Source organism: Dromaius novaehollandiae, chromosome 23 (genome assembly GCF_036370855.1).
Source record: "Dromaius novaehollandiae isolate bDroNov1 chromosome 23, bDroNov1.hap1, whole genome shotgun sequence".
NCBI lineage: Eukaryota > Metazoa > Chordata > Aves > Casuariiformes > Dromaiidae > Dromaius > Dromaius novaehollandiae.
The window spans coordinates 6,615,768-6,639,033 of NC_088120.1; the positions used below are offsets into that span (position 1 = coordinate 6,615,768).

The following is a 23,266-nucleotide window of genomic DNA, read 5'->3' on the forward strand; positions in this document are numbered from 1 at the left end:
TCATTGCCAGAGATCCCGAAGCCCAGGGCGCGTTCCCACGTGAGATAGGAGCGCTTCCCCGGAGAGGGGGATACGAGCAGCAGCACCGAGACCCGAGGCTGAGCAATCTCAGGGTCTGGCGTTTCCTAACACCCCAGAAAAGTCACGTTGGGATGATCAGAGGTTTGTAAGAAGCCGGTGAATCCGCAGCAAAGTTGAAAAGCATGAAATAACATCTCCAACAGGAAAATGTTTCCTCTCTGGGGCTGCTGCAGGCCCCTCACAGATTATCGTATTGAAGCTACCTCCGTGACCCCTCTGGTTCATCGCTGCTCCTTACCACGAATTTACCAGCACTGTCAGCAAGCAGAGCAAGTCCAAATCTAGTGGAGGGCACGGAGGTATCCCAGCCCGAGCGGGAGACCTGGGCAGGACACCCCGCAGCACACCGACGGGCAGGGGAAAGAGGCGTCTGCTGCCTCCCGCCTTTGGCTGGGTTTTGCTGTCCCAGGCGATTCCCCGGTCCGAGCACCCGAAAAGGGCCCGGAGCGCCTCTGCCCACCCACCGCCGGCACGCCAGCTCCGCAGCACCAACTTTCGAGCTTTTTCCAAGAAATGGATGTAACGGAGCAGTAAGAGGCCGAAGAGCAACCTGCTTTGCAGCAAACAGATACCGACATCAGCGCCCGTGAGGCAGCGGCTCTCGTGCAACACCCACGGCGGGGAGCGCGTCCGGGAAAGGGGTTCGAGGAGAAACCCCCGACGGCTGCTGCGGGACCAGTGGCCAACACCCCTGTTGCACCGCCAGGGAGGACGAAGACTCGGAGCGTCTGGTACCGGATTCACCGTAACGCCAAAAATCCACAGTTTTGCAAAACCCTCCATGCAGAACCGCGACCTCCCACCAGTGACGGCTCTGCACGTGCAATGTCATTCCGGCCCGGGCTGCTCACTAGAGAAGCAAGGTGTCTGCAACGCTGCCGCCCATAAATTTCAATATTTGCTCACCGAGCAGTAAAGAGAGGCTCAGAAGAGATGTTTGACCGCTGTGCAAAAAAATCAGATGCCGTCGCCTGGAAATATTGCACCCGCTCCCGGGAAGCGCGCAGCGAGCACTTTGCTGCAGGCAGAAGCTATGGATTTGCAGCAGGATCGTCCAAAGCATTTTTACGCTTCAGGAACACGCGACGTTTTGAAACAGATGAGAAGGCTTCTTCCTCCCTTCACCCAAAGCCATGCTTGAGGGAGGGACTGCTGTCACCAAGTCTCATGCTTGGCTCCCGATAAGGATTTTCTTTAAATTGCAATAGTGAGAGCAGATTAAAACACCGGTTATTCCTGTTCCTCTAACCCAGAACGATGCAGGAAACAATGTGTTTACCTTGGGGGGGGGGGGGAAATTGCATTTCTCTCTGCCAAGACGCTCAAATTTAGTTTTAAAGGTACGGAGCAGTGCGTTTATCCTGATGTTTACCTTCCGTGGCAGATTATCTTCGGCCATGAGCATCCTAGAAAATCCCAGCCTTCTTTACTAAGGAAGGTTTGCCATGTCAGCAGAGACACGCAAGGACAGCGCTGCCTTTCAAACCACGCGAAAGGCTCAAAATCATCACGGCAACGTAACGAAAGATGTCGGGGGTTGGCACAACCCGCATGCGACGTCTAAAAACACACGCCGAGCGCACGAGCAGCGCCGATGCCCGACAGGCAGCAAGAGCAGCCCTCCGCTGCGATCGCAACGCTGCAGGAAAAAAAACCCTCTGATGCATTTAAAATCCGGCCGTGAGGGGGGAAAACGCTACGACTGCACCTCCGTAAAACGCCATCCCCGAGGACGGGGCGCAGAAGGAGCAGCGCTGCAGCCAGGCAGGCACGGGGCAGCCGAGGCTGCAAGCTCCCGCAGCGTTTCCCAAACGCTCCCATCCTCCTCCCCCGGGATTTTTAAAGGATCGTTTCGTGCGTTCGGTAATTGTGGAAGAGGAATCATCGCTCAGGAGACCCGTGGCTCCGCATCAAAGCAGCTTGCACAACCCGAAGCCTGGCGCATTCGCAAAGCCTTTGGATGCTAAAAATAAAGCATAGCAAAAAAGGGGGTTTGCTGTTACTCAGAAATACGATTTTGCTTTGCTTCGCCGTACTCTGCGCTTCCACCGATACCATAAGTGAATTAAATTATGACTTAATTACAGTTTCCAGCACGACACCTGCCCCAGAATTTGGACGGTCTCTGAAGAAATTCTCTGCCTGCAGCCAAACAGATGACGGCGGTGGTTAAATAAACATGTATCCGCCCCCAGGCAGGAGGGCTGCAAACAGCCCCGGGGGCACGAGGGGGGCCGAGGCCCCCGTCCCCCACGAACGCCAAAGCGCGGCAGCAATTGGGACCTTACAGACGTGGCACTCGCAGACGGGCTCACCGCGCGATTTTAACTCATTCCTGGCGCCCTGAAGTCCGCCGTAAGCGTCGCCACCAGAGAAAAATATACTGGGGGGGCTGGAAATCCTCTTAAGTGCTGCTTTTCAGCGAGCTGGAGCGTTGCTCGGTCTGAAATCGGGAGCAAAGCGGAATGCACGGCAGGGAGAGGGCTTTAACCCCGCCGGTGCTGGGCCTGCCAGCACGTCCCCACCATGTCGCCTTCCTCCTCCTCCTCCTCCTCCACGATGGACCTGGGCGACACAGGGGTGCCGAGCACCAGCTCCTCCGTGGCGGCCCCCGACCCCGGGCCCTTCTGCTCCCACCATTTCTCGCCTCACGCAGGACCTGGCTCTGGCTGAGCCGCCGTCCTCGGGCTTGCGACTGTCCGTGACACACGCGTCCCCAGGGACAGCTCACACACACCGTGCACACACACAGACACCCATGCACACGCACAGACACCCATGCACACGCACAGACACCCCATGCACACGCACAGGCTATGCACACACTGCCCCATGCACATATACACGCAGAGGCCACACACACCCCGTGCCCCTCAGATCCACCCAGCACGCACACGCCACTTGCACACGCACTGTGCACACCCAGACCGTGCATGCACCCCCTGCACACGCAGATCGTGCGTTGCACCGAGCCCAGGCGCACATGCAGCTGCAAGGCGCACACACACCGTGCATGCACGCAGAGCATGCACACACACACACACCGTGCATGCACGCGCACACCGTGCACGCGTGCACACACACGCCGCACGCGCACAGATGCACCGTGCACGCACGCAGAGCATGCACACGCGCACGCACACCGTGCGTGCACACACACGCCGCACGCGCACAGATGCACCACGCACGCACGCACCGTGCAGGCACCCACACCCGTGCCCGCCGCACACCCGCGCGCGAGCACCGTGCACACACACGCGCTCCCGCGCGCACCTACCCGCGCGCCGCCGCCCCCGCGCGTCGCCGCCGCTCAGCGCGCCCGGCCGCGCAGCCGCCGCTGCGGGTGCTGCCGGCCGGGCCGCACCGGACCGGGTCGGTCCCTCCGCTCCGCTCCGCGCCGGGTCGGGCCGGGCCGGTGCCGCCGCTCGCCGGCCCTGGCGCTCTGCCCCCCGCGCCGCGCGGCGGCCGCGCACCCCCGCCGGCCCCGCCCCCACCCACAACACTGTAGTAAGTTCCCATTGGCCGAGCGCGGGGGGCGGGGCGCGCCGGCCGCCCCGCGATTGGCGGAGGGGAAGCGCGGCCGGCGGAGGAGGGAGGAGGGGGGAGGAGGAGCGGGAGCGCGCGCCCCCCCCCGCCCCCCCCCCAAGCTCCCCGAGGGCCGCGGCGCCGTGAGGGGAACCGGGCGCGGCGGTGGCCGCGGCCCCCGTTTCTCTCGGCCTGACTAAAAAAGACCCCCACCACCACCTCCGGGGAGGGGGGCTGAAACGACAGGGTTCCTGCGCCCCCCCTCCGCCGGCCTGCCCCGGCGCTAAGCGGATAGAGGCGGGGGGGGGGGGGGGCGGCGGTATTCTCTTTCTAGTAGACGCGAAACGAGAGGAGAGGGACAAAACCGAGCGTCATCTCACAACAGCTCCTGAGCGGGAACAGGCTGCTTCCTCTCCCGTGACCTAGATTTTAAATACGTCTTGTTGTCTGACAGGGAAAGTTGTAGCACGACAGCTCAGAAGGGAGTTATTTTATGTCAGTCTGTTCACAAGGTTTTTTTGTTTGTTTGTTTCTGTGGTTTTTTTTCGTTTTTTTTTTCATTTTTTAACATCAGGTCATTAAGAACCAAACCATTACCGCCTCGCTAGATGAGGCTGCAAGCTGATCCAGCCACGCTAGAGACGAGAGATAGTAAACACTCGATAAACAAACAAGAAACCCCACGACCACACCGATCACGGAAAACCGGTAAACGTGGAAAACTGGTAAACGTGCAAAAACAGGAGCACCCAGGCAAGCCTGGGAAGGCACCTAATGCGTCCATCTCTTTAAAAGAAAGCACATAGCAGCACAGACAGGCTTTCCCTCCTCTACAACAGAACTGTAAACAGTTATTTTTGTCCAACTAGAGCTGTCCGGTCCTCTCTTACGTACGTGGGAGCAGTACACTCGCCGCTGTGCGCTGCTGGCTCGCTCCAGCGTTTCAGCAAGGCTCCCGCGGTACTGCCTGCCCGCAGGGGAGCCCAACCAGCTCAAATCCCTTTCAAATATTTACACACCCCAAAAGACACATGGCACTGAGGCCTTTCCCTTTGCCTCCAGAGGAGAATTAAGCTGTAGGGCATGTTTTCTGTTTGCATTAAGAGCAACTGTCCTGCCCCTTCATCAGCAGGTACTAACACCCGGGCCGAAGCACGCTCTGGTTAGAGCTGCTTAGGCCGCACGCCAAAGCAGCAAGCAACAAGGACCGCTCACGCACCAAGGACACCGGAGCTACGCAGGAGCCCAACAAACCAACTGGTCTAGGAAAACAACACACTTTGCACTGATATTTACCCCAAGATTGCAGAGGCCCTTCTCTATAAGCATCAGACTCTCGGCTGTAGTGCTGCAGGGTGGCTCTCCTCCTGTCTCAGTGTTGAGGTAGCTTGTGAAAAGCTCCTTTTTGGGATGGCAGGGGGATGTTTTTGTGTTAAATCTGGAATATCTGGTGGTCTCCTCAGCCTCGATTCCTGGGCTCAGATGGGCATGTGTAATTCGGACACAGGCTGGGTAACATCTGGTGGCTGGAAGTCCTTGCTCCCACACTGGAGACACCTGAAACTTGCCTTTGAAGCTCCCACTTCACTCTCCACAGCCTTAAATTAACACACTGAGCTTGCTTGAATAGTCCAGGCTGTCAATAGGGGGGAGCTCAGAAGTTGTTTCATGCTGATCCACTGCTATAACTTCTGTTTTGCTAGTGTTCAGCCAGGGATGGGTTGGCACATGAAGGCTAGAACAGGCTGTGTTAGAAGGGAAACGTGATCCCAAAGGACTTTAAAAAAACCACTGAGCAAACAAGCCACGATTTTTGGATGCTAGGGATTGGCAGCAGCTTATTGCAATTAAGAAAAACAAGCAAATGAAACCACACTGACTTACAGCAGGTTGCACGTTACATGAGAGAAGACCAGGGCAACCAAAACTTTGCATCGAAACGATGGTTTAGCAGTGTACAGCGCTTCTGGGGTCTCCGATATCTACCAGCCCAGTCTCCTAAGCAGTGTGCAGGACCCTGTTACCTGCTTGGATCCCAAACAGCCAAGAGTCTGAATGACGGGAGAAACAAAAGCAGTAAAGTCGGCAGACTTGAAAAAAGGCGCATGATCTGTGACATGAGACAGCCTTGAACTTTTTCTTCTGGAGCAGGAAGATTTGAACCTAGGCCAGAGCAATCCCTTTTTTAGGGAGTAAAGAGAAAAACCTGCACATGGAAATGCCACCATCAACAACACACTTCTGCTGTAAATTTCTGGCTTAGCGTCTAACCTTTTCCTTCCTACGCAGCCCCAAACTGACCTCTGAAATCCCATAGGAAGTAATGGAAATTTCTTAAATTCTTAACTATAAGAACAGTTTGACCTGCGCCAAGCCAAGATTGCAAATATTGAAAGAGCTCTCCCAGTTATAGCTGGTTGAAGTCACTTTATAGGAGTCAGTCAAAGACTCAGAATTATTTTAATAAGTCAGGATTTCTTGGTATTTGGCTGCTGGATATAGGAATAAGGAGAGGAATTATATTCATTTTAAGCATGCATTTGTGGACTGCAAAGCAGAAACCTTCCCTTGAAAGCTGAAAGGCTATTTTGTGAGCGCTCAGCTCATCAGACCTTGCCTTGGTCAGAGCAAGTCAACCGGGTCACAACGGAGAATGACACAGGAGAAGAGGCTTATGAACAGGGCAAATATTCCCCCTCTGCCTCTGTTTAACGTGCGCAGCTAGCACTAGTGGCTTAGCAGTCTGCACCCTAGCATCGTAAGGGCATCTAGAGACTAGATTAGCTCCCGCTCAGATAAATTCTTCACATAAAAAAACCTTTGTAAGGTGGTCCGATACTCTGCTGGGCCCCTGTAGGACGCACTACTGGTAGGATTAAGGCCCAGTTATAGATCAGGGTTCCCAATTTACCCCCGTGCCTGTGAACACTGTGCTTAGAGCATTGTGGACACTTAATAAACTGCACAAAGCTTTCCCCGCCCTGAGGAGTTCCCCTAAAGGAGGAATTCCCAGTCTAAACAAAGGAGTTGTGCATCACACGCATCGGCGTTCCCTCCCCCAAAGCAAACACAATTTAAGGCGGAGAGAAACGCTCCGGATTAACCCCAGTTCTATGAAGACAAAGAAATGAAGACGATGCACTGAACGATTTATCCACCACCGCTCCCCGTAAGCTGGCTGCGCATCATACGTGCGTATGCACGCACACAATAGGCATATTCAGTTCGCATGCCTTGCTCACACACTTTGCTAGCAAGTGACAGTCTCCAGAGCAGCAGCAGCCATTTCACATAAGCAAACAAGGTGGGAGGAGAGCAGGTGGCTTCGTTTTGCCAGCTCCTGGCCCTCTGCCCTTGGCTCCTCATCTGAGATTTACTGTTGCCATCAGCAGCGCTGATTTGGCTGATAGCAGAAAGCCAGGATGAGGTGTAAAGGAAATCTCGCTTTAACTTGGTTTTACTGTGAAACACGATCTGCAGCACAGAGACTTCAGGTAAATGTTTTACCTGGAAGGAAGGGGTGCTTCAGTTAACGCCGAGTTTCTCAAGCGCTCACCCCTCAACGTGGCATGCAAAGAGCCCAGCCGAACTCCCTGCCAGCAAAGCCTGCAGCAGTTCACTTCGGGCAGGTGCAGCTCACCTCTGCAAACTTGAGCAATTCTTAAGAGGAAATAGAAAAGGCTAAAACATGTGTGCACACAGTAAAGGCAACCTGAAACATCTACATTTACCTGGCTCTGTACCAAGTATTTAACCAGTGAAGATTAAATCAGTTCAGCCCGCTCTCCCTCTCCGAAACCAACAATCGATTTGTTGTTGAGCAAGTTATTTAAAGACCAAACAGCAACCTCCACGTTCAAAGGGACTAAGTGACTGCTACTGTAATCCTATTCAGCCTTTTGGCAGTTAGTCTCAAGTTTTGCCAAAAGCGAGCTGTTCCTCCCATCCTTTTCTGCGTGGTCATCGACTGGCGTGCTTCCCTTCGCTGCTTTTGAAACGGCAGGAGCGGTGCCACTTGAAGGCCATTGCTGCAAAACGGGAACCACATGTTCTTCCTTGTGGAGGGTGACTCACTTCTGAGCCACTGCATCTTCTTGCTGCAGGGTTGGCTTAGCCTGTTGCCCTTCAGGAGATGGGGAGGGCAGAGGGGATGTCTGGGCAACTAAGCCTGTCCACCTAGGAATTCACATCCCAGCCAGAATCTGGTTAGTTCATGCAAAAAGCTCTCATTATGGGTTCCATGGGTTTGCCCAAAGTTTATGTTCTCTTGGATCAGTGCCATGCAGCACAGCACACTAACTCCAAGAAGAAAGAGGAATAAAACAGATGAAGAGGAACATCAGCTCTCTCCAGGCTGCACGCCAGTACGGGACCAGCTCCCTGGAAAGTCAGCTTTGTTCTGGGGTTAGAGAAAGTGCATAAAGCACGTTTCTGCCAAGACGCACCATTTAAGGATTAGAAGAGGTCAGCTTTAGATCTCAGGATCAAGTTTTCATCTGGTGAATGTTTCTACACTCAGAAGCGAGAAACACTTTGCCCCTTAAGGACGAGTAGGAAGTATTAAACATAAGTGGCTGCACTTAAAGTTGCTAGGAAGTGCTCAAACCCCCCAAAGAACAGATTATACACAACACTGTGAATGCAACTAGCACAGGCTCAAGAAGAGGCAGTATCAGCATGGCATGAGCCTGAACTCCAGAAAGAGTCCAAGAAGTGAACTGTACCATGGAACAAGCCAGCGCAGGAGAGACGGCCAGCACAACGGCACGCCGTCCCCCATTAGGCTGCAAACCCTCCCTCACTTCAAGCGTTTAGCAGTTTTTCATTCCCTAGCGGCTCTAGTGAAAAGAGGCACAACTAAAAATAGAGGAGCACGGTCACACAGAGTGCGCCGTCCCCTGTCCCTCGTTAATAAATTCCAGGAGACGCTGCTGGAAACCTCGATGTTTGGGCAGCAAGAGGAAGTTCAAGCCCTCCACGCCAGACTCCTAAACCAAACACTGACAGCTAGCTTGGCTAGAGAAACAGATGTCACTTCAGCAGGGGACAAGCTCGGCTACGGAGCCTTTGCTGAAACAAACCCAAGAAAAGCGGGAGGCAGAAGAGCCACAGCACAAACAAAGGATGTCAGCAGCTGATTTACTCCTTGCACAGATGAGAAGTCAAACTGTAGCGAGGAGAGGTTCTGGGTTATTTAAATAACACCAGGTGGATGTCATTTAAGCTAGAGGGTCTCCCCAGAAAGACACCAGGTTAGGTGAAGCTTTAACGAGAGACTGCTCAAGGCCAGATTTAAGTCTGTACTGTCACTCTCCCAAGCGCAACCTGTGGTCTGGGCAAAGAGCCTCCCTTGGCTTCAAAATATTCACAGCTCTTTGATTCGGCTTGATGCAAAGCTTCAAGATCTGTCTTTAATAAACCCTGACATCCACACCTAGCAGTAAGTTAGAGAGCGATGCCAGGCAGAGAGCCCTCCATGCATCGCTTTTAATCTGAGGGCCGTGCAAATTCATCCAAGCTGGCACTGGGTAACTGACAGCAGCTCATTATTACAGACCAGGTTCCCTCATCCAAGGTGGCTAAGCCTGCACACGAGCAAGAGTTATCTGGCAAGATCTAGCATATTTATTTAAGATCTCTACTACGGAGAGCAAATACAACTTCTAAACAGAGTGCAGGCTACCATAAGAGCTGAAATGCCACACCACCTTGTCCGGTGCCATCTCCCCCCCTTGACTATCTCCTTGGACCTTGCAGGTTTCATCCTAAGCTACTAACTGGATCAGGCTTGTCACTCCAAGTCCTTCCTACAGATGATCCCGCAACCTAATACAGGCACAGCCAAAGCTGGCTGAGAGAGGCATTTCTGCAGGTGCACAGTGATTAATTGGTGCACATTTCCATATCACAAATAGAAAAGAGTTCTTAGCTTAGTTGAAACGCGGTATATTAACCTTTGAAACTGGCAGTAATGGATACCAGCTTCAAAAAGATTAATATCAATAGGACAAAATCCCAGAGGATAGCTTCACATTTCTGTCCGTTTTCCTGTAGCTTTACGAAAAAGGCATTTTGAGACTTTTATTTAAGGTCATATCTTTCCGCCCTCATTTTATAAAGACAATGCAAAGTTGTTCAGATTTATAGGCAGAATCCAAGTGCTGGGAGCTGGCTGAGGGAATCAGGAATTGTTGAGGAAAGCTGTGAGTATGGATGGAGACACTAAGAGGAGGGGGGAGTAAGCATGCTTCATTTGAACAGTTAATCGCCAAGAGTCGTGCTCTGTGGAAAAGGTTTGTTATTGAAATAAGTAATACAACTCCATGAATTCAGCGTGTTTTGCAGGTCTGCAGAGGCACGCACGGAGCTGCAAGGTAGCACGGTGTTCACAGTAAATCTTTTAAGCTACAGGAGGAAAGCCAGCGGCAGCCCCGAGATGCACGCTAGCCCAGTCTCATCGCTGCATTCTGCTTTCACTGCAGACTGCTTCAGAAAGCGCTAATAATCATTAAGCTGCCATCTTTTATTTCTAATTATTTGTCTCCACAGCAGGGTTCCTGCAACCATCAAGGACAAGGGAAGCAAGTCTCAAAGGAGTAACTGTTTTGAAGAGAGGGCTTGCAGCTGCCACTGCATGAATGGCTCTCCAAGAACAGTAGCAACTGCTAAAAATGACCCACAGAGCTAGGAGGAAAGGAGCTCTGTTTAGGCTAGTTTTCAATGTTGATTTTTAGGTCAACTAAAACAGCTCTTCTTAAGCAACAAGAGATGCAGAAGCCTCAATTGCTTTGAGTTTACGTTCGTTTAATTAGATTGTAATTCAGAAGGCAGCACTGCTATTTTAAACACCACAATGACAACTGTTTCACTGCCTTAGAAAGCATTAAAACGAAACCACTGAGCTAAGCCAGCCCTAGAACCTGACACTGCATCAGATTTTGACCGTCTCTTCTGAAGGGGTGAAAGGGATACCGTGTTACCGCATTCCTAGGAGAGGTTCAGAGTAGAAAATCTGACTAAAAGGCGGAAGAGCAGGAAAGCTGATTTGTTCTTCCTCTGTGAGCTGTATGTGAAATGAGAATTACAGGAAGGCCTGAGTTGGCACCACAGCGGCTGTTCAACAGCTCCAGGTAGCAATGCCTTTCTCCAGAAGAAGGGTATCCATGCATTTAGGAAGAGAAACAATTTCACATACAGGTAAACTTTGAGACACAGTATGTACCTCCTAACATCACCAATGCCAACATATGGAAAGACAGAGCCCGTAGCAGCAGCCGCCAGCTTATGGACACACTATGGTTACCATCTCCTTTGCTACAAACATAGCTCTGAACAATTTTTTCAGTCAGCGTGCATCTCCCCACTCCTCACTTAGGATTTCTTGACAGGCTTCAAATAATCACAACATATGTGGACCTTAACATGAAGGTCAAGAGCACAACCTCGAATGTCACAGGCGCCTCTTGCTGCACATGCAACTTCAGCATTTTGCTCCCTGGCTTCTGCCCTCCAGCTTCTCACAGCATCTCCCTTTCATGGAAGCTGCTGGTGCGTTACATTTATGGCTGATGCCCAACACTTATCAGGCCTGGAGATGAGATTTACTTACTGCAGCTCCTATACGTTTTACGTTTACCTCGGAGATAGATAAGCCAGGCTTAAAGTTGGAAAGGCAACCTGAGCCAGCTGATTTCTCCACTGGGTGAAGGTCAGGGCCATCCCTGATCCGGTGAAACCGAAGCGCACAACCTTTATCTTCGCCGTCGCTAACAAGGTACCATTTAGCCTTCTCGTTTGCTCACCACGATTAAGGCCAAGTATTCATCAAGCAGCAAATTCCACCTAGTACCAGGGTCAAACCCCCAAAAGGCTAAGATAAACAGGAGCACTGAAATGCAAGTCTCTACCCGCTGTGCGGTACGTGACAGCCAACAGCCCATCCAAGCACAGGGGAAGTCATAGCGAGACTACGCTGGGGGAGAACAGACCTGGGGCTTGTTCGGGTTCCCGATTTCCCCCAAGGAAGAAACTTGCCCTTGACCAGAGACAAGGTCTTCTCACTGCTCACATGCATAGGTCTACCCCAGAACAAGATCACAACCAGCTCCACGCTGCACCAAATGTCAAGGACGTTACTCTTTTCGAAGCTACGTCTCCTCAAGCTAATCTGCATTAGCAGTGTTGTCCTGTACGGTACCTGCTGTGCTTCTTATCTAAGGTTAGATAAGATTTATGTACAGTGCTGTGTACACATCTCCAATACAGTGCAAACGGAGAATTAACTAAAACAGGCAGGCCTGAAGAATAAGTACCCCCGCAAGGTACCAGCAAGTTGTCACAGAGCGATAACCAAATGAGTGACTGCGTCCTGAAGGTCTGCTCAAGCACGAAGGAGGAAGATCCTCCTGTCAATCACCTGGCCCCAGGTGTCCTGGCCAGCCTGGCACAATTACAGCTGCTGCACAGGCAGAGGCAGGCCCTTGCTGACCCACTCCGACGGTCACACGGACAAGCACTTGCATTTTGCTCCAAATGCCAGCTTCCGTCCAGCATGCAGCTAAGGGGCATTGCTTGTAGTTACACCTGTGCGTGGGGAGGAAGCTTATTCTGCATTTGAACGACTGTTTGGCGCTTGGCAGGGACGTGAGCTCAGCACCTCCGAGCAAGGCAGATTCTCTAGTTAATGATCCTTCTCTTAGAGACTGGGTAGCAAAGAACAGGGAACAGCTCATTCAGAACGGGAGACAACCACTCAGCTGCCATATATAGCGCTTTACTTATTTCTCCACAAGAACAACAGGTTTATGCTTCAATTTGATTCATCTCTTCTGCCCTCCCAAATAAGGCATCGTATAATAACGCCGAGTTTAAGAATAAAGCAGTCTGTTCCCAGCACCTTCCTCTGCTCTCCTTTCAAGTCTTTCATTAGTGACTGACAGTACCTTGAGCACTTGGGCACAGAGCAGAGCTGCTCTAGACACCCCCAGTCATCTTAGTTTCCGGGACAGAAGAGAACATGACTAGTGGGGTGAGATGCACAGGAAAGGGGAAAGCTCAACAGCAGGATATTTTATATTAAAAAAAAAAAAGTCACTTAAACATTTCTGAAGTTTCCAGAGATAATCGCAATGCAGAGAGACCCCTTTCTTCTCCCCCACCCCAAACACACGCCTTATTATGACAGGCTTTAATACATGAACTGCACCCCACCGCCAGGTTCAGGGGGAGGCACTGAACCCCGTGCCGCTCTGCTGGGAAGAAAGATCAAAATCCAGCTCACAAAGACGATTTCCCCCCCACGCAGAACAGGATCTCAGCGAGCACCAGCTGAAAACCGCAGCGCCCGCCGCACTTCTCCAAGCTCGCACGCATTTCCTCTCCTCTCCTGCCAGAAGGGCCTCGGGCTCCTCTCCAGGCCCTGTGAAGCCCCGTCCACCTGCAGGTTTGCAAAGGGGGAGCCAGCCCAGCACCGTGCTCCGGCCTCCAGACAGCCCCTTACATAACCACAGCACTGATTTACCGTCACAGCTGTCAGGAGGAATTTGGGGAGAAACAGGGGGTATTGCTTTTCACACCCAAGAAAATCTGCACTTCCATTTGCCCCCTTGCTGGTGCTAGGTGTCCTTTTGTCGGAAGCTCAGCAGTCCTGGCCAGCAAGAACAACTGCTCTTGGGGGCATTTTCATATTACAGTCAGCCTGGAAACTGTTTTATGCAACACTTTGCAATATCCAAAATCTTAAGACATACACACACACACGAGAAAGCCTGCTGTTTCATAACCATCAGTGCTCTGAAGTTTAAGACAAAAGAAACAAGCCAAACATTATTTAAGTGATCCACTTCAGTTATTCCCTCTCACTGATCTAAGAAAGCAGGTACTTACCCAGAGATGAGCCGGCCGGGAAAACCACATCAGCAAGACACCAAAATCCATCACGGGGTGAGGTATAGAAGAGAAAAAGAAGAGACATTGGTTAATAAGGAGTTACGGTTAAACACAAAAAAACCCCACATACCAGCCAGAAAAATCCCTTGAGCCACAAAGCCAAGCGCTCTCGCTTGCATTTTATGGGAACTCTGCGATAGGGTCAGTCCGAGTTTCCCCAGGACAGATGGTGGAACCGGACGGACGTTCACGTTGGGGTATTTCTTAGAAACATAAAGATGAAGTGAAGAAAGGGAAAAATTCACCCTATATTATTTAAATGCTGGTAATACCACAAGCGGCGACGCAGAAGTCCCTCGTCCCTCACTCTCCAGCAAGTACGACCGCCGCGGACCCAGACGGTGCCCTCGGAGGCACGGCAAGGATCAGGCACCGCCGAGCGCAGGGTAAAGCCGGGCAGGAGAAGGGGCGAGCTGCAAGTGGAGGCTGCAGGCTGGCCCTGGCCTCACATCCCCCCGGTCCAGCTCAGCCTACCTTACATAACTCTTCTTTTAAACTTCACCAGGCGCTGGCAGGGGATGGGGCACAACATAGCGGCAAGCCTCCAACCCCAGCTTGAGAGGGCTTCCTGAGCCCTCTAGCGGGCTTTGAAAACCTCAACAAAACACCCATAGACTTAATTTAATTAACACTTTGCCAGAGGCCTCTAAACCCTAATCCTCCCAACAAAAGGATCATTAACTAAATGAAGAGATTCAAGAGCACTGGCTCTCTAAGCCGCAGCACGGCCGGGCCCGTTCCGGCTCCGGCGGGAACGCACCGGGGCCCCGGCCCAACCAGGGTGCCAAAACGCAGCCAGGTCCTTGCCCCAGGGTCCAGGGACCCCCCCAACACGAGCGCTTGTCACGGTGCCGCACCAGGCTCCGGACCTCCTCCCTCAGCCCAAAGCCAGGAGCACGGTGATGGTCGAGGCTGGCCACATCCTCGGAAACACGGGGCTGCAGCGGTACTCACAGATGCTATTTTGGGAGAGATGAACCCCCCAAACACCACCTGCACCCCAGGCACCGTCTCGATGGAAACGGATGCTCCCAGCCCTGGACGCAGGGGATGCAGGCACGGCAGCTCCAGGGCCTTTGGGGGCAGCCCACGTCTTTGGGATACCCAAAACCCAGATCCTGCCTAGGGCATTTTTCTGGGGGTCTCTGCATGGCTGCACACAGGGGACTCCCCAATAGTACGGCGATCAGGAGCAGAACCGATTTTAATTACAGGGTGCAGAACGTCCCCCCTGGGTCTGCACGTCAGCGGGAGCCTCGGTGGAGGCCGCACCACCCCGTGGGACAGGCCGTGCTCGGCAGAGCCGGGTCCCGAAGGAGGACCACGCGTGGCTCTGAATTGAACCGAGTTAGGTGGGGCCACGGGAAAAACCCGAGCGCCAAAATATTGCGAAGCAAATGTACATAATGTTTCTGCCTCCCTCCAAGACCGGCGTTCGAGGCTTCTCATTCCCAGCATTGGCCACCACGAAGCGCTCCAGCATGGCCCACCACCGCTCGTCTCACCACGTCCCGGCAGAGACCACAGCCAGAGGACTCATCCCGAACAAGCTCGGCAACGGAGCTGCAGAAATGCTTCCAACAGGCTCCCGACATGCAGATGCACAGTCACCTGCAGAAGCATCTCCCAGCGCCTCGGCCAAGTCCCCGCGCCTCGGTGTCCCCCTCTCCGGGAGGGGACACGGGCGTCACACCGCCCAGGGACGAGGCACGGCTGTACTCACGTGCCAGCAAAGCCTACCGCGGCCCCTCGCATTCGAGGACGTCCCCGTGTCAGTATGCGCCGCTTGCCGCTGCCCCCTCGTCTCCTGGGGACGAGCCTCCAGGACAGAGCCGACGCTTCGAGGCCTGCTTGCGCGGAGGAGACGGGAACGACCGCCCCCAGAGCTACGGAGGCTGTCCTGCTTTGACCCGGGGCGCTTTTTGGCAGGCGCGGTATAAGCAGTCCTCTCCACGCTCGCCTCCTGGAATAAATCCCAAGAGCTCCGGTCTCCCTAGCCCGAGCGAGAACACAGATGGTCACGGAGATTAAAACATACAGAGAATTAACAGCCCCGCGCAAATGAGCTGCTTCATCCAGCCTGGTGCTGCCAGGTGGTTCGAGGCACCACGCGAGGATGCGATGGGCGCTGTTTGCTGAGCGCTGATAACGGGCTGCTATCAAGCGGGCGCAGGGGCCAGAAAGGCAGTTTGTAGCGACGGGGAGGCGAGATGCAAACTGCCAGAGGGAGGCAGCTGCCGTAACCACATTTGCCTCCTGCAGTAGGAAAAACAGCTCCGGGAAAAGACCTGGCCCAGAGCACGGATCGATTCTTCGCTCGGATATCCTCGTGCTTGCCCACCAAGAGGCAGCTTGGTTGGCTTCAACATCACCCAACGGCCTAACCGGGGCGCACGCAGCACCGTGGGCACGTGGGGGACTGGCAGCGAGGGAAACCCACGCTGGCCACTGCTGCTTTTCCTAGAAGGCCAAGGTCTTGGCACCCAGCTGAGGGCCTGGGATCCCTCGGCACATGCACACGAGGAGGACGGGACCATCACACAGAGCTGAGCGACCTTCCCGAGAAAGGCAGGCCCTGATGGACAGTTTGTGCCAGGCTCCCATCCGGGAATGCAGCTACTCGGGGAGGAACCATACCTGGCATTCACAAGCACGTTAGCATCACCAGGGATACGTTTGAACCGCGTTTTATTTTAAAAGACATCTCAAAAACAACAACAAAAAATCTGGAACAAAGCTGAATTCTCCCATTCGGCCGCTTCCCAGCTGCCAGTCGGTATTTGCAAGGAACGGGTTTCATGCTCTGCGATGACACAGACGGCCGCGTTCGCTATTAAAAGCCTCCATTCTGCCTCCGAGGAAATCCCCAAGCAGCGCTGACCCCATCTGCCAGCCCGCCGCGAGGCCAATCGGACCACGCGGGAGCGGTTTACCTCCACATCAGGCACACGTGCCTCGAGCACAACATCAACACCGCCGGGGAAAGTCACGTTACAGCCCAACGTGGCTCGGGGCCGGGCTGGCGTCTGCCCTCAATTCTTCTCGCGTGCCACGTTCAAGCTGGCGCGGGGGCACGGAGGCGACGCAGAACAGACGCTGGCCCTGTTTGAGACCAACTCTGAGCCTCTCCAGAAGTTTTGAAACACCAATAAACAGCTTAGCACAACTCCACGGATACTTGGAGAGCAGACACGGAAACACAAGCCCTTAAAAGCCGCTGCTAAAGCATCGTTGCAATGGGGGGACGGCACCCAGGCGGGGAGCAGCTCACTGCGGCCACGTCGCAAGCTCAGCCCAGACCTGGGCACCTCCGCAGCAGCACTGACCTGTCTCGCTTCACCAGCCACCGTCTCCTTCACCTGGCTGCTCCACACGGCCGGCAGCGTTTAAATACCGCCATGCACCGTGACCGCATACCGCGGTCGGAGCGTGGGCACTTTGAGGAGTCGCGACACACACGGAGCCTCACAGCCCTTGCTCAAATCCAGCTCAGGTCACCTGTGGCCAGAAGTAGTTACCTACGTGAAAGGAGCTAGAAGTCACCTCTAGCAAGAGGATGGATTTGCACCATCAGGCCTAGGTTCCTCGTTCTGTTTTCCAGCTGACCGGGATGCCAAAACTCACCCGGCATTAAGCGGACCAGCACGAAGGTAACCTCATTCCTTGCTACCCAACAAGGCTTTCTCGGGAAGAGCAGGAAAAGGCAGGTTTCTTCGTCCCCTATCCACAAGCAGGAGCAGAGATCATTTTAATAGGATTCGTTCACTTAACTGAATAGCGCACGGGACATCTGTGGTTATATATGCGTTGGCAGAGGGATTTAGGATGAGCAAATGGAAATACAAGGGCAGGTACCTCCAAGGGGCCGGGCAACGCGATGCCCGCGTCAGCTGGCATTGGGTTGGGTTGGGTTGGTTTTTAACAGTCCCAGCACCCTCCCAGGAGCGTTATCGCAGATGCCTTCCAATTACCAAGACGGAGGAAGAAGCCAAGGGGACAACTCTAGCCTAAAAGTCACGTCACCCTAAGACGACCAACGCTTCCTTCCAATCTCTCCTTCCCTTGAAAACTGCAAGCGAAAGGCAGCGTTGGAGCCTTCTCTTTCCAAGCAGGATCCGACCGAGCCGCGCACGAGCTTCGGACGACGCAAAGCCACTTCTACCCGACGCTTCCCGACTCCGAGCAGATGCTTGGGAGGGAGCCCAGATGGTGCACGCACGCATGCCCTGCTCGCGGCGCGCTGCGCGTGCACATCTGATGTTTCAGGATTTTCTCGGGGGTATCAGGAGGGGACTAGAGACAAACCATGCTAATTGGATAGACGTGTCCTCTGCAGCCCTATAAAGCTGGGAGCAGCTGCTCAAGACCTCTTGTGAGCCACAGAAACAGTTTCATCTCAGGAGCAGGCGTGGATTAAACCCCACAAACGCCCCTTTCTTTCCACCGCGCCAACGCATTTCCACCCCGTCACAGTCTAAAACCCAGACCCGGAGCTCAGACCAGGAAGTTCAGCAAACTCCAAGCAGCAACAATAGCCGGAGGATTTTCCAGGCCTCGAAGCTTGTTTTGCAAGTCGCAGATTATGTAAAGCGCAGGTCGGCATTGTAAGGGAAGCCGCGCTGCCTGCTTGGCTGCCGAAGCCAGCTGGCACCACGCGCTGCCCTTCCTTCGGCGCCTGTAGCGGAGGCAGTGGGGTCTTGTGCAACATCCCAGCCTGCTGCTTGATTCCCTCTCAGACACCTTCGGCTGCAATTCTCACCATGCAGCAGCAGCTTTTGTTTCATCCATCGCTGTCACGCGATTAATCATCTTCCCAGGGTCTGGGTTTGTTTTCCAAGACTCCAGACTCCCATCCTGCCCGAGCCCTGGAAGAACAGTCTCCTCTGTGTCTACGGGGCAGCTTCACCCCGTCGTTGCAGCTATGCCTGGCGGTTAAGGATTCCTTCCGTCACTGAACTAATCCGTGGCTTTTCTGCCAGTTGGGATATGCCGGAGGGGAGAAGCAGTTATCGCTGCACACGCAGCCTCTAGGAGACAACAGGAGCGGATAAACTCGCTCCCCACGCAGCATCCTGAGACGGCCAGCTGGAAAAAACCTATAAGCGCCCTGGATCCACGCTGGTACCCTCGGTACCGACTCCACGCGCCCCCGGCAATCGCTCTGCACACACCAAGTCCCCATGCGTTTGCCTAATTGAGCCCTAATGAAGCGCAGAGATCTATTGTGGGCCTGAAAGGAGAGCAGATGCGTCCTGGACGCCCCTGCTGCCGGGGGCGGCTGCCGTCCCCAGGGTGATTCAGCAGCGAGAGCTCGCGGGGGAAGCGCAGGCCGGGATGCTCCGCACAGCCACCGCCGTGCTGCAAACTCAAGACCCCGCTGCTGAGTCCAAGCAGCGGAAAGAAAATGCTCTGTCCATCAGCAGCCTCTAGCGGGGGAAAGCACGCAGCCTCTGCGAGCCCCGCGGAGCCGGTGCGCCCCGACCGTGGGACCCGCCAGGCTCCCTGCCCAGGGCGGCAGCAGCAGCTGGGGCTCCGGACCAGCGAGCTGCCCCGGGCCAAGCACGGAGCAGGCTGCAGCACCTCCCCGGGAGCCTGACTCAGAGCCTCACATCAGCCACTAAACGAAGAAAAATGCACTAAAAGGGACTCCTGACGCATCAAAATCCCTCCTGGGCAGGTCACGGAGAAGAGCAATCCCCGGGCTGACGGTGAAGCCAGCCCCCGTGCTGAATCACGCTTCGGAGAGCTCCCGCATCGCCGACCTGCCGCATTCAGCACAGCTGAGAGCCGGTTTTAACCCCAAACTTTCAGCCACCCCATCTTTGCGCCTCGTCCTCCCCCGGTTAGCGGGGAACACGTCGCTCTGCTAAAATCACGCGGAAAGGAGCAATCTGCCCTGTGGGGTACGGACCATCTGCAGTCCGCTCTCCTCCCTGGGGAACAGCTCTGAATCAGGCTTCCCGGAGCTCAGAGAAAGCTTCATTAAAATATCTATAGGGTCCCCCCCCCCCCGAGAAAGGCTGAGATTTCGCTTACCCTCCGAGCGATCCTGGGAAAGGCCGGGGCCGGGGGGACAGGCGGCGCAGGGAGATGCCGCTCGCAGCCGATTCCCGGGACGGCCAGGCTGCGCGCCGGGAGGCGGCAGCAGCGCTACCAGCGTCGCCGCAGCCGCACAGCCGCGGATGAGAAGGCACTTTCGAGCCAAGGCAGGGTGTTCGAACCCTTTCGAGAAGGCCTGAAGTTTCCCTAAGCCAAAGGGCGGACTGCAACGCACCGGCGAGGGCGCGCGTTCTGGGAGGCCCGCGCCGCCGACAGCACAACCCCGGCAAAGCAGCTCAATGCATCAAGTTTGCTGTCGCTACCTCGTTACCATCACGACACGCAGAAGCGGCACGTGCCTCCCTTTCGGGGAGAAACACACAGAACCGGCAGCGCTGAGCTACGCCGGGGGAGACCCGGGCTTAAGCAGGCTCGGAGCAAGCACCCGCTGCTCAGAGAGGAGCCGCGTCGTGTCTGCGCCGCCAGCCCGCACAGACCTCCGTGCCCAAGGGGCGAGTTTCGCTCTGCTCCCGAGTCCCTGCATCTTTTCGGGGACGGGCACAGCGTAGCTGCGTGATCCGCGTGCATATTTAGCGCAAGCGGGGCGAAAGCTGCGGAGGAAGGATTAAGCCGAGCAGGGAACCTCAATCCCATGCTACGTGAAGCTCCGGCACCGATGCCAAGGTTCTCCCACATACCAGCCCGGTTACTCCGGCAGAAAGAGGACACGGAGGGGAGCGCGGGTGCTGCCGCCGGACTGCGCGGGCAGGATCCCCGAGCCCAGCTCTGCAGCCACATCCGTGCCGCCCTTAAAGCCTTGAACACTGCCCGCAGAGACAGAGCGGCAAAGGGCTGGAGAGGGGTGCATCTTGCAAGACCCTAACTTGCTCCCACGCTTCAACCCAGCTGCCCTCACCCAGCAACACAGAGGCGTGAAACAGGGTGGCAGAAGCCTCTTTGCCCCTCCAGCCTTCCCCTGCCGTAGACTCCAGCTCACCCTGCCTGGTACCAGGCCGCAGCGGAGCAGTGCCGGGTGCTGCTGGGCCGTGACCTCACCGAATCGCGGCCCCGCGGCAACGCACACCTTTGCCCAGCCCGGCGCAGAGGGAAGGGTGCGCGGCGCTTGACGTCAGCTCCCTCCCGCCAAGCCAGCCAGCAGACTCGGCAGCAGCGGCGCTCCAGCCGCTTGCAAACACCGCCCGAGCACGGATACGCCAGCCCTGGCGTGGGGGCCAGACCCGCTACCCCCCACTGCAGCCCCCCGGCACGGAGCGGGCTGCAAACAGGCCCCGCGACGCCCGCTCTCGCCAACCGCCGCAGACGCAAACACTTCCCCACACGAGCCTCGGCGTAAGTCAATCCCCGGGCGAGGAGGCGGCTGCCCGCAGCGCCGAGCCAAGGCACACCCCCAGTTGCGACACGGCCCTAAAGATAGCGACCGTCCCCTGCGAGCCCGGCGAGCGGCTCGGACCCCGCGGGAGCCACCATGGCGGTCGCAGAGCCCGCAACCGGCCTCAGGGCGGGGGGGAAGGCAGGAGCCCCCGTTTCGGCACGCTTCGCGAACCAGCGAGCCGCTCCGCCGGGTCCCCACGTGCCGCTCCGGCCGCCCGGCAGCGACATCCAGGAAGAGGAGAGGAGATTCCAGGAACGGCCGAGGACGCTCGGCGCTGCCGCACGCTGCTCTCGTTGCGCCATCAGCACAACGCGCCGCCGTCTAAAAGGAGATGTGGCGAGATAAATACCCTGTTTGTGCAACCGCCCGGGGGAAACGGCGCGGAAAGTCGATCGCAAGAGTTTGAACGCCGCCAGATTGAAGGCGGCATCGATCCGGGCTCGGGCAGGTATCGACGGGAGGGAGGAGCCCCCGGCGCTGCCGGGAGGCGCCACACCGGGCTCCGGCGACGGCCTCGGAGGGCCCGGCCGGCGTCGCCGGCGAAGGGGAAACGGCGCGGCGGCTGCGAAATCCCCGGGCCAAGGACGGCAGAGTTCACGCGCGGCCCCGGCGAGCTGCAAGCGCCGACCGCCTCCGGGAAACGGGCGCCAGGGCCGCGGGGCTGAACACGGGCTGCAGCGCCCGGCGGAGGGCCGGCACCGGGCGGCCCCCGCTTCGAGACCCCCCTGCAAAAGCCCAAGGCAGCTGCTTAAGGCGCCCAGCGGCCTCCCCCCCGCCGCCCCACTGCTGCCCCAGCGCCCCCCACTCCCAGCCTGGCCCCACGGGGGACCCCCCCAGTCCCGGAGCACCCCACATCCCCCATAACCCCCCTGCCCCACACCCAGCCTGACCCCACGGGGTGACCCCCAGGATCCCCCGGCCCCAGAGCCCCCCGTGTGTCCCCAACCCCCCCCGCCCCACACCTCACCTGACCCCGCTGTGCCCCCTCCACACGCAGCCTGGCCCCACTGGGGCCCCCCCATTCCGGAGCACCCCAAACCCCCCCACTCCTCACCTGACCCCCAGCGCCCCCCTCGCTCTCCCCAGCCCCAGAGCACCCCACTGCCCCCCTCAGCCCGCCCCACACCCGGCCTGGCCCCACTGCGGCCCCCCGAGCCCCCAACTCACCCGGGCCGGGCCGGGCCCCGCTCGGCTCCGCTCCGCGCTGCCCTCCACCTGCACCGCTGGCCCCGCCCCCTCTGACGTCAGCTCGCGCCCCGCCCCCCGCGCCGCTGGCCGCGCCCACTGGCTGCCTGCGCCGCCCGTCAGCGGGCCGCGCGGGGGGGGGGGGGGGGGGGGCGGGGCCGGCGGCGCGGCGCTGCAGTGGGCGGGGCGGGCAGGTGGCGGCGTGACGTCACGGGGGCTCGGAGGAGGCGGGGCTCGGGGGATCCCCGGCGGGGGGCACCCTATGGGGTGGCGCGCGGTGCGTGACATCACGGCGCGGGCTGCTCCCTCCTTATGTCATAGCGCCGTCGTGACGTCAGCGCTCCATATAAGGAGCACCTGCTCCCTGCCGGTTCCCCATGGCTCCCCTGCGCCTCCAGAGATGCCCAGAAGTATCCTGGGCTCTTCCAGGGGCACAGCCACAGGAAAGACGATGTTTTTGGGGGAAAAAAAGAAAGATTTCCCCCCCAGCTGACAAGTTGCATTTTGCTCCTTCCCCAAAATCAGGCCCTTTCCCCTCCTTAGCTGCTGCCACCGGCGCGACCTCCAGCCTTATCAGCGCCGCGCAGCAGCCGCGCCGGGAGCTGAGTCACGGCAGGGCTGGGCGCGCGGCTCCGACACGGCCCGGGGCACCGGCGCAGGGAGGCCGCTCGGGACACGCGCGCTCGCGTCCTCCGCGGAGGAATATTCTTCTTTTCCCCGCTGGTTTTTAGTGGTCTTTTCTTAGCGGGGCTGGGACCGCGGCCTCCTGCCACCCCGCAGAGGCCACCGGCGCGGCAAGGCCTGTCCTGGGGCACCTCGTGCCGGTGGCCGGGCCGTGGGGACACGCCTGGGCTATCGCGGCGCCGCAGGCAGCCTTCGCCCGGCCGATAAGGGGGGAGCGGCCCCCGGTGCCGGGACGCGGCCTCCCCGCTGGCACCGGGCCCCGGTGCCTCCCCCGGGAGGAGGCTGGTGCCACCCAGCGGCCACCGCTCGGGTCCAAGGGGCACCGGCCGGGGCCCCCGCGTCCCTCCGCCGCCCGGTGCTACGGCTCCAGCGCGCCCAGTGCTCCCAGTAAGGCCCCTCTACCCAGCGGGA

The 23,266-nt window shown here is 56.9% G+C and overlaps 1 protein-coding gene across 3 annotated transcripts in view; it reads right to left on the reverse strand.

Annotated features, from left to right (window-relative positions):
- The window catches only part of EPB41 (erythrocyte membrane protein band 4.1), an 88,297-nt gene extending 66,066 nt beyond the window's left edge, over positions 1-22,231 (reverse strand). The window contains exon 1 of one of the 3 annotated variants that reach the window (XM_064524965.1): positions 22,154-22,231. The gene's annotated coding sequence lies outside the window, so the exon portion shown is untranslated. Of the gene's footprint in view, positions 1-3,358; positions 3,576-13,491; positions 13,773-22,153 lie in introns of those variants that run through there. The other 2 variants (XM_064524956.1, XM_064524955.1) reach the window with 2 other exon arrangements.
- Positions 22,232-23,266: the final 1,035 nt, after the last annotated feature.